Raw genomic sequence first — 10,695 nt, 5'->3', positions numbered from 1 at the left:
CTTTGACAATTTTAATTTTAAGTATTGCAGAGCTAAAACATAGGTCTTAAAGATTTACCAAGTAAAGTTTCAAGGTCTATCTCAGTACGCTTTCTAAGAGACAAGTCAGTTAACTTATCAGCGCTTGTCAACAAACATTAAAAAATATTTTTCTCGTCCCGTCACTCGATCAGAAGGGGACTTTCCATATCTTCTTTCGTTTGAAATTCACAAGTCGTTTCAGATTAGGTTAAACGCAATAAACACATTTGGCCTCTCAGACCTAACCAGTTTCAAAATAAAGATCGGTTGAAAAGAATTACTAACCCCACATATCTCAAGACTGCCTGGAATTTTTACTTCAGTCACTTGATCTTCCTAAAGCGCCGTATCCTGTAAATGCAACCTTGTTTCGATGTCTCCAGCGCTCAGGATGCGAGCAATACAGTACTCCAAATATTTTTAATACTATCAACTCACGACTTTTCGTTGAATTGCACAGAAGTGAAAAGGAGTTAAACAAAGTAATCCGAACCCAAACAAACAAACAAAGACTGCACTAATTAATTGTAAAATTGGCACTGACACCATGAAACGACTGAAACCGAAAACGAAATTTACATTTACCTGTAAAAACACATCAGAGGCTTTAAAGTTCATATTCAGATCCATTTGTGGCGCTTCGAAATGCGTGCATGCTTGGCGCACAGGAAAGTTACCAGAGAGTCACGCAACCGTGCGCACGAGCACACCCGTCACTATTGTGCAACAACATTTCGCAACAGGTTGAAAATACAGCGTTGGTCATATATCCTTGTTTAACTCGATCTCATCTTTTCTTGAATGGCTCACTGTAGCTACAAAGCGCTTCTAGGTAAGGTCACCCCTTCCCAGGGCACACCTTGCGGTCAGTCCACAGATTATCCTGGTCAGCTGGAATGTATTGCGCTCAAAGACTGTACAAAAGATGTAACTGGCCATTTAAAGATCTTAAACCTCAGCGCAGATGAGGGTTTAGGATCTGAAATAAAGTTGCTGTTAGCCAGAGCAGGTAAATACCACCCTAAAATATAATATTTTGGTCTTTTTATCAGCTATATTATTATTATACGTTTTACTTTTTATCATCGTGCACTTGAGGGTGGTTATTCTCAACAAATTCTCCTTCTAGGGGTTTTCTCTGTGGAAGAACATCACTATGCCTTGAGCATTTGTCCAAGGCACAGGGCTGATTTCGGCATCCGCTGGAGGACAGGGAAGACCATGTGTACAGTGCCCAAAGAATTAGCAGTACATAAAACTACAACTGCTAAAGGGAGCCACCGAGTGGATAGCTTGAAGTCGGCGTTTATTTTCAAAACCACGAACACATGTATTCCAGTTGGATCACGTAAGTTGCAAACTTTTCTGCGAAGATTGGTTAGATAATGGTAATTTTTCACGGTTAAGAATCACATATAAGGTGGCACACAAGGCGAGGAGTTTGCTAGCACTCTATTAAAGAAACAGTAAGAAATTTCCACGAGACAGTGACAAGAGAGGAGAGAGCGTGCAAGGAGAGGGAAAGGCGCTTTTAAGATGTATTAATTATCACGTGTCGCTTGTTTGTATTACGCAGGGGTCACTTTTGCCTTGGGGGTGCGGGTAATCCAAGCACACCTTGCAGTCCTCATTCAAAATTATTGGTCTTGCGGGCAGGAAGTTCTCTTCTTTCTATGTATGTTTTAAATGTATTGTTTATACAGTATATTGACATTAATTTCTGTTCGTCTGTTCATTTTGTGTTGCTTTTGTTTCTCCATTTAAAGCAATTTGTAAACAATGCAACAAGTATATCAGCAAACAGGCAAAGCCCAACCAAACTCTAGTGTTTGCTTCAGGTGGGGTGGAGCCCGTCCCCGGGGTCTCGCACCTGCAAGAGTTACCCGAGCCCCATTTGTTGGTAAGTAGTAATAAGAAACACTAGTGTAAATGGTTCGCTTAAGTGGCTCCTTTAACGATGGTATGAAATGTTTTCCTTCCAAAAAGAATTTCATCATTCATTCTTTCATTTCCTTTTTAATCCTTTTTTACTTTAGGGGATTTCTTTTCATTTCTTTCTTTCTTTCTTTACGGGTTTGTGTGGGTGTTGGCTTATGAATAAAATAAAACAAAATAAACATTTTATCATGCTTTATAGTAATTACACAATATATTTGTTTCAACTGTTTCAGGTAGAGGGGGAAACAGGCCGTTTAAGTGCAGAAACAACTAGTAGTGAGTTATCGTCTGATGACCTTGCAACTGAACTGAAGAGGCTGGAGATATCGTCAAGAGGACGGGATGATGAGACGTTCCTCAGTCCGGATACCGGAAGTCTTGTTTCTTCGACGAGTGACGAGGCCCCAACCACTATGCAAGAACCTCGTAAAAAGTTGAACGAATATCTGGTTTTGAAGAACATCCCGCCAATAACTCAGCCCTGGATGGAATGGGATAAAGCTGGAGAGAGCACTAAGAAGAGATACACCAAAAGGACAGTGGAGATCTTTTCTTCAGTCCTACAAGATCTTACACCTAATTATGCAGGTTCTCTTTGGCAAGCGGTCGTCTCGTCCCCTGCCATGAACAAAGCTCTTAAACTCGATGAATTATCACAAACGTCCAAGAATTATCTTCAGGCCTTAGCAGAGGCATACGGTAAAGCTCAAGGGTGGGAGACAAGAAGGCAGATCTTGTCTATCATGTCAGGCATTGCCAGCTTCAATGATATTTCAAGATTTATACCAGGCTTAACTAGATATCGCTATAGCTTGGCCAACCTGCATCGCTTACAGTATGGTAGCGGGGCTCCCACAACGCACCACCCTTCGCCGAGGATAAAGGTTGATCTGAAGCAACTTGACCATTTTTTATCGTATATAACAAGTCCGTATTTGGTGCAGGGTCTACCATTTGGGCAGAAAACGTTGAAACTCTCTTCTGGCCACCTGGTTGAGATACCAAACGTCATAAGGACGATGATACCCCAAAGAATAGCACGTCAGTACGCTCAGTACTGCCACGAAACTGGCTTTAAACCATTCAGTGAGCGTACTATGCTTCGTGTATTGGAGGAATGCAAGGCCTCGGTCCGAAAATCTCTCCAAGGACTTGATTACGTAGCCGCAGACGGTGCGCGTGCCTTTGAAGACTTAGAGAATTTAGTCCGCCGACTTGGAGAGCTCGGTCTCGGGAAAGAGTGGGAGTTGCAGTACGTGGAATTGCTCAAGGGTTCAAAATTATACCTTAAAAGTGATTTTAAGGTAAGGCTTAATTAAAAATAATAATACCGTATTTTTTCGAATAAGCGCCCAACCTCGAAAAAGCGCCCACCTCGATTAGGTGCCCAGCCTCGAAAAAGTGCCCACCCCCTTTTCCTCCCACGCAAACTAACCCCCCGAAAAATATTGAATAAGTACTCAAGAGACTTCCCCGAAGGCGGAGTTTTCTTCAGAGTATTTTACAGAAACCTTTTGTTACATCTTCGCGTTTGGTACTACCATTTATTGTTTTGTTACAAAATAAACATACTACTTTTGCTGAAAATTTAATAAGCGCCCAGCCTCGAATAAGCGCCCACTCTCAAGGTCCAAAAATTTAATAAGCGCCCAGGGCGGTTGATTGAATAAATACAGCAATTGGAAAGAATTTAATCATTCTTTACAAAGACTTTAAGTATAAAATTTAAAGAATGATTTAATTGTCACTATTTGTCACAATAAATGCTGTGTGTTTTAAACATCTTACAGGTCCACGTGTGTTCTTCATCTGAGATTGCGAGTCATTGCAGTGTGTTTGCCTTAAGTGACTCCACCAGTCCTGATCTGCAGCAGCAGTGTAGCCACAAACACGAAGAATGCTGTGAGCAATGTGAGATCCTGCACTCAACTCTTCAGAACATTTCCTCTGCAGTAGAAAGAGCATCGTTTGCCACGCAAGATGACAAAGAAGAGGCCCTGTTCTTAGTCAACGCTTCTGTGCTTGCCATCCGGTCATGGAAATGTCATCTGCTGAGGTCGGCTCACCAGGACCAGGCTCGTTTGGACGCTATCGACGCTCTTGATCAGGAGACAGTTTTTATCGTCAACGACTGGGCGATGAAGTTTCTTCCTCATAGATACCGTGAGTCCCAAACGGACTGGTTTGGCAAGCGTGGGTTATCATGGCACATATAGGTGGTGTACAGACGGAAGGAGGAGGAACTACAGTGGCAAGCCTTTATCCACGCAGTTCAGTCCTGCAGCCAGGGGAGTTCAGCTGTGGCATCCATAATGCATCATGTCTTGGAAACACTCAAGCACGAGCACCCTGAGATAAACAAAGCCTACTTCAGACAAGACAACGCAGGCTGTTACCACTCCACTCGCACGATACTAGCTTGCAGAGAGATGGCAGCAAGCACTGGAGTAAAAGTAGTCCGCGTAGATTTTAGCGATCCCCAAGGCGGAAAAGGGGCAGCAGACCGGCTGGCTGCAAGCTGTAAAAGACATATCAGGGCGTTTATTGATGAAGGCAATGATGTTTGCACTGCCGATGAGCTTAAAGACGCATTATTATCGCATGGTGGATTGAAAGGTGTAAGAGTTGTTTCCCTTGATACGATCATCGAAACACCTGACAGTGGGCAAACTATTACTGGCATTACAAAACTGAACAATTTTGAGTTTAGCTCTACAGAGTCTGTTACCTGTTGGCGTGCGTATTGTGTTGGTCGTGGAAAAATCATCAATCCAGGATCTTCATCAAGTAAGTATGGGAATTAAAACTAAAAGTGAGCTACTGAGAATTAATGGATGAGTTGCCGCTAAATTTAAGTTCTGTATTAAAATGCAAAAGTGTAAGACCCTTACTTTATTGGAGAACCTTACCATACAATAATTATCTGCAAGTACATGTATCAGATACCTTTGGAGTCCCACGCAATATTCTTGGTTCTGATAAATGAAGAAATGATTGTCGCAGTTGTAGGAGCAATTTAAAGAATTACCATTTTGTTCAATTTTTTGGGTGGCTTAAACGGGAAAACCCATAACTTCTACGTACGTTAGCGCGGCAGCGCTCTACTAACCGAGCTATGAATACCCATGTATTGGGAACATACGTTTATTTCTGTCATGTTTGCTTTAAAAACTTATAAATGATTTGAAAAAGAAATTAGAGAACAACTCTTTATTGGTATTAATTTATTTACCCAAGGTCCTCGATACCAAGTACTTCAGAAATCATTCTCCGAAGGAGATTTTACTTCCTTCCGATGTAAATCTAAAAACAGGTTGGACAGACAGCTTCAACATCAGCAACTGTGGCCGAGCCATCTGGTGTCATTTCGGAAGACAGTGACCTATCCACAGGGGTTTATTCCTGTCCTCAAGACGGCTGCGTTCGTGTGTTCCAAAGAGTGTCTGCTTTAGAAAAACATCTGTCTGTAGAAAAATGTTCCCGATCCCCGGAGAAATATTCTCTAATGGATTTAGTGAAAATGGGGTACAAGACCCATTTGGAAGAAGGTGTTGGCATATTGCCCTCTCTTAAAGCCCCAGTTGCTCACCAGGAGGGTCACTTTGTACCAAATGAGGGATGGGCCCTCAGAGCAGCAAAGAAGGCGTATAGATTCAGCGAAAAGCAAAAGTCTTACTTACTGGCGAAATTCTCTATCGGTCAAACAACGGGCCGTAAGCTTGACGCCGAGGTTGTGGCGAGGGAAATGAGACGCGCCCGTGGAGCAGATGGTGTGCGACTTTTCCAGTCCTCAGAATTCCTAACCAGTTTGCAGATTGCGTCCTTCTTCTCAAGGCAAAGCGCTACACTACGGCAAAAGGACCCAGCAGATGAAGCCGATATCCGGGCATCTCAAGAGGAAGCTAACTTTAGTGCAGCGAAGGAGGTCGTTGAAACTATTCAGCTCAACCATCCTCTGGTATACGATCAGTACAACCTATGTGAGATGGCGCTCAGTGGTAACTTGAAAGTCCTCAAGCTACCGATGCTTCAGCGCTTGTGCGAGGATCTCGGCCTTGATGCACCTGTCCCGCCTGTGCGCAAGAAGGCTCCATACTTGGCACTCTTAGAGGAAATAGCCAAAAAGTGCACATGCCGAAAGTAACTCTTTTATTAATAGCTTCCTGGAAGTGTTTTAGCCACAACCAGTTTTATAAAACGGGTTGAAAACGGGGGGAAGGGGTACTCCCTCAAAAAATTGCCAAGGTTCTACTGGTTCCTCCTTCCCAGGTTCTCCCTCTTAGGTTGGTGCCTTTTAGAGGATGAAATCTGTGGAGTGGTATCGCCTAGGGTTCGACCGCAGCTGTAGCAGTACCTTTTAGGTTTTTTTTAAACTATGAAAATGAAGGGAACTGTTTTGGGGTTGAACTAAAGCCACTTACGTAATGAGAATATTGCGATCAGAGCCGCCTCCACAGGAAGTGGGACTACCCCCTCCTCCCCAAGTCTGAGAGTCAATGACAAAACCAAACAAAACCAAAAAAACAATATCAAAGAAAGCTCCCCTACCGGGATGAAGTAATGAAATTCATTTTATAACTGCGTTTAGCAAGACCTAAAACAAAGATCTTACTTTGAAAAATACCCTGTGAAAAATTTTTACTTCTAAACGTACTCCTTCCCCACCCCCATCGTGACAACATGTCAAAACGTTTATCCCGCGGGTGGGAAGTTATTGTTGTTGTTGTTGTTTTTTAATATTATTATTCCTACCGGTTCGTGAAAGTAATACTTCGTTTTAGAAAAATACTAATTTGAGCAAAATTAACTCGTTTAAGTTTTAAGCCCACGCTGGGTGGAAGGGAGAGGGTAACTGAGATTGCGTTACATTTACTGGACTCGAATATCAACATACGGTTTATGACAGAATGCCGTTTGTTTCGATTTCTTAACACATGTAGCCTTACGTGTTTCAGATACTAAAAACAAAAACTGTTTGAAATTGTGAAAACTAACGTCGATTCAAACTCTCCCTGTAGTGGAAAATGGCTTTCAGCAACGTTGTATGATTAAATACCGCCAAAAGCTATAAGGTGGCACTTTGCCGGTTATTATTATTGTCGCGGTAATAACTAATTATTTCCAAAATTTCAACGATCTTTCCAGCAAACTACCTTCGCTTTTTTTAAAGTCATACAATTACTATTTCATTCAAGAATCCTTGGCGAACGATAAATATCTAGGAAAACGTCATGGATGCATGGATAGTTTGACACAAAGGCGGCTGGTTTAACTGATTTATCAGGTTTGTTTACATTGCCTTGCGATAACCAAAGTGGACTATCTACATCAAACTGATCTGTTCAAAGCACTGGATGTGTCTCCTATGAGTTCTTGGGTATTTCTATAAGCGGCAAACTTAAAATTGTCAAAGGAAAATTTGGTTTGATATTTTAACGCAGGTGATTGTAACTATAATGTTAGATGTTTGTTATAAATCCAGCGCCAGTTTTGCACGTTAACATTGCTCAGAGTTTCGATTCTTTCGAAGGGAAGCGTTCCGAGTTCGACCTTGAAACTTTACTTGGTAAATCTTTAAGACCTATATTTTAGCTCTGCAATGCTTAATTGTTAAAAACTGACATACCAGGAACATTTTTATCCTGATGAATATTAGCTACATTTTGCCGCCATCGAAAGCGGTCTCCGAAGTTGTTTTCTAAATGGCCTGAAAAACCATTGTACTATCATATTTGAAAAGATTAAAACATTGGTAGTGTAGAAGATTGATTGCTTTGAAATTCTTGTTATTTTGAGGTCAACTGATTTTATTTTAAGACTTCGGCGGAGGTTCATCATCGCACCTTTTGATCAACCAAAAAACCGCACTTTGACCGCATTTTGACCGCACTTTTAATTTTTGCCAAATTTCCCAAGTAAACAAAATCATTGGAACTTTTGAATATGATTTTTGAAAATAGTCTACCCAAGGCTAACTTTGGGCAAAATATCAGGGATTCGCCAAATGGGTCGCTGACCGCCGATTCTCGATCCTTACAGACAGCCACTCTTAAGTTTCCAGTAACCTGAGTCTCTAGGGTTTGAGTGAAGGGCTATTTTCATGTCAGTTAGAGAGTGATCTGTTTTGTATCCAGCTAAAATATTTGCTCCCATAACATAACACATAAAACACTGGCTTACGAGGAAAAATCTAGGCGGCATGATAACAATTTCTTGAGGCTTACTCTGTGCCATAGCAAGTCTACCTTTTATGTCCATGTCTATGTTAAAAAACAAGATTGAAGTCTCCACCTATGATAATTTTGTCACGTTCAAATTCGAGCAGATGATCAAAGAAAATCTCCAAAAAGAAACTGTGATAATCAACATTAGGAGTATATAATGTGGCTAACGTAATACATTTCTGTTCTGTTTCGATATCGCAGATAATAAATCTACGATTTGGGTCAGAGAAGGGTTTTCGAATTTTAAAGCAGAAGGTGTTATTAAACAGAATGGCAACCCTGCACTTGCTGCTAGCTTGTCCACAAAAATAGTTCTATATCCCCATTCTGCAGCCCACATCCGGAATTTGTACTTTTAGAACCATGAACTTCATGCAGCATGTAAATTGAGTGTTTTTGCTTTCTACGCCAATTAAAGAGTTCTCTTCTTTTCAAGTAATCCCCTAATCCCCTTACATTAAGTGAACAGATATTGAGATTCATTTATAATTGAGTTTACACTGCCCATTGCTGACCGCGCAACCACGTAGCGACTAGGTCTATGACTAAGTCTTAGAGCATCATGTATGTCATATGTTTCTACAAAACTACAATATAATTCAAGTAGTTTCGGTGTTAAAAGCTTTTGAGTCCCTGGAATTCCAACCAAAGCTACTGGTTATGTTTACAACTTGGAGAACGTATTTCTGCTGGAGGTATCCAGAAGATGTATCAGCGATAGAAAAACGTTTGGATTGAGCAGACTGGAAAAGATTTTTCATAAGGCATTGATGTGCGATGTATTATAAGATTTCACTGTTAGTAAGCGGTACAATGTGCACTTACTTGAAAAATTGCTCTTTGCCAAATTTCCATTTCAAGTGCAATGTTCTGTGAGGACACTAGTGAGTCCAAAGGGGAAAAAAATAAGAATTGAGGACAGTGTATATCTCAAGGGGTGAAGAGGGCAGAGGTATTTTTCTTTGCCAAACACATGGGTCTATAATCGGACTGGCTTCTATCTGACGTTCTCTTCAACTGACTTTTTGATAACGGCCGCTCTTGAGAGGACAGCACGCCCTCTTGAATGTAAGTCTCTAAGAAGAGAAACGTAGCTTTGGATAAAAAAGCCACTGTCTTTCAAAAAATGTATCTTGCAATGTTTTTAATCGTACATCTTTAATAGTACAAGCACTGATATCTTGGCTTTTATGTATGTTTCAACAGGGTATTGAGAAACAAAGTACTGTGAAACGAAATAAGCAGGTAATATTGAGCCATGTTCCTTGACCTGTAATCAAGAACACCCTGCTGGCTAACTTTTTCTGTAGATTTTTTTTCTTCCAAAACAATACTTAAGTGCAACAAAAACGCTGAAAGTACTGTGGAGCGTTGGGGAAAGTTGTGCAGTATTGAAACTATCAAATTAATATTGCCTGTGTAGTGTTTTAGAAATGAAGACATCTCTTTATAAGGTACGATTTTCATGTATATGTGCTGCCCACGGGTTTATACCTGTTTCGCTTAGATCACGTGATCAGTTATTTTATGCTTTTCACTGAATGAAACAAGCTCCAGTGATAACTGAAGGCTCAGAGCGATCAGTCAATCCTACAAGATCTTAAGAAATGCAAACCTAACGTAATAACTCATTATCATTATTCTTTTAGATCCACCGATAACAGATCGGCCGTACAACAAATGGGGATTACTTTCTACAGCTGTGAATGGGGGCTGGGTAAACACAGCTTTGAAAATAACATAACAGGGTTTACTAGAAGGGATCCACGTCATCGCTTTGGATATTGTTGCTATTATTATTGTTAATCGGTTATATCTTTTGCTTTTGTTGGTGTGGGACAAATAAAACAAGTTTAGAATGATGGAATTTGCTGTGGTAATATTTATTTATGAAGATTATCAAACATCAGGATTCAATTTAGCGCACTCCTTCCAGTAAACTCACCTTTTAATAGATGAGGGAGTATTACATTATTACATAATGCTGGTGTGTACTAAGTAAGGCATCTTGAACCGCTTGCCCAATAAATGCTACTGAGGTTTACGCTCCCCACGCGTTTTTTTTGGAATTTAGAGCCTCAAATAGAACTCTTCCATAATTCTGAGCACAAATTTCAAACTTAACTCGTACCAAGGAACGTAACGCGCTCCAAGAGTCTTCCCTCTTCTCAGTCGAACACTGTAATTTTACATGTGTGCCCTATTTCTCGAAAAAATTACACCCGATTTTTTCAACCAATTTTCCTTCCCCTCTGAGGTACGAAAAATCGGGATTCACTGTTTGCACATACAATTTTTTAAAACCATATCCCTGATATTATTGACTGAGTTCAAAAACTGCCTGAAGTGTGGGTCATTTACGAGAACTTTGGACCGTTAACGAAAAAAAAAAAAGAGCAAGAAAAGATCCTCTACTATAAGTGACGAGAAATCAGAAAACTACATCTCCTGACAGTTCAAATTTTGACCAAAATTTTAGAAATAATTTCAAAACAAAGTTGCCTTTTCCTGG

The 10,695-nt window shown here is 40.6% G+C and overlaps 1 protein-coding gene across 1 annotated transcript in view; it reads left to right on the top strand.

The window, feature by feature from the left end:
- The window catches only part of LOC138057284 (SCO-spondin-like), a 38,723-nt gene extending 28,679 nt beyond the window's left edge, over positions 1-10,044 (top strand). The window contains exons 6-7 of the mRNA XM_068903335.1: positions 9,390-9,428; positions 9,833-10,044. The gene's annotated coding sequence lies outside the window, so the exon portion shown is untranslated. The remainder of the gene's footprint in view (positions 1-9,389; positions 9,429-9,832) is intronic.
- Positions 10,045-10,695: the final 651 nt, after the last annotated feature.

The sequence above is a fragment of the Montipora capricornis genome, chromosome 7, assembly GCF_036669925.1.
Source record: "Montipora capricornis isolate CH-2021 chromosome 7, ASM3666992v2, whole genome shotgun sequence".
NCBI lineage: Eukaryota > Metazoa > Cnidaria > Anthozoa > Scleractinia > Acroporidae > Montipora > Montipora capricornis.
This window is presented reverse-complemented; position numbering and strand designations above follow the sequence as displayed.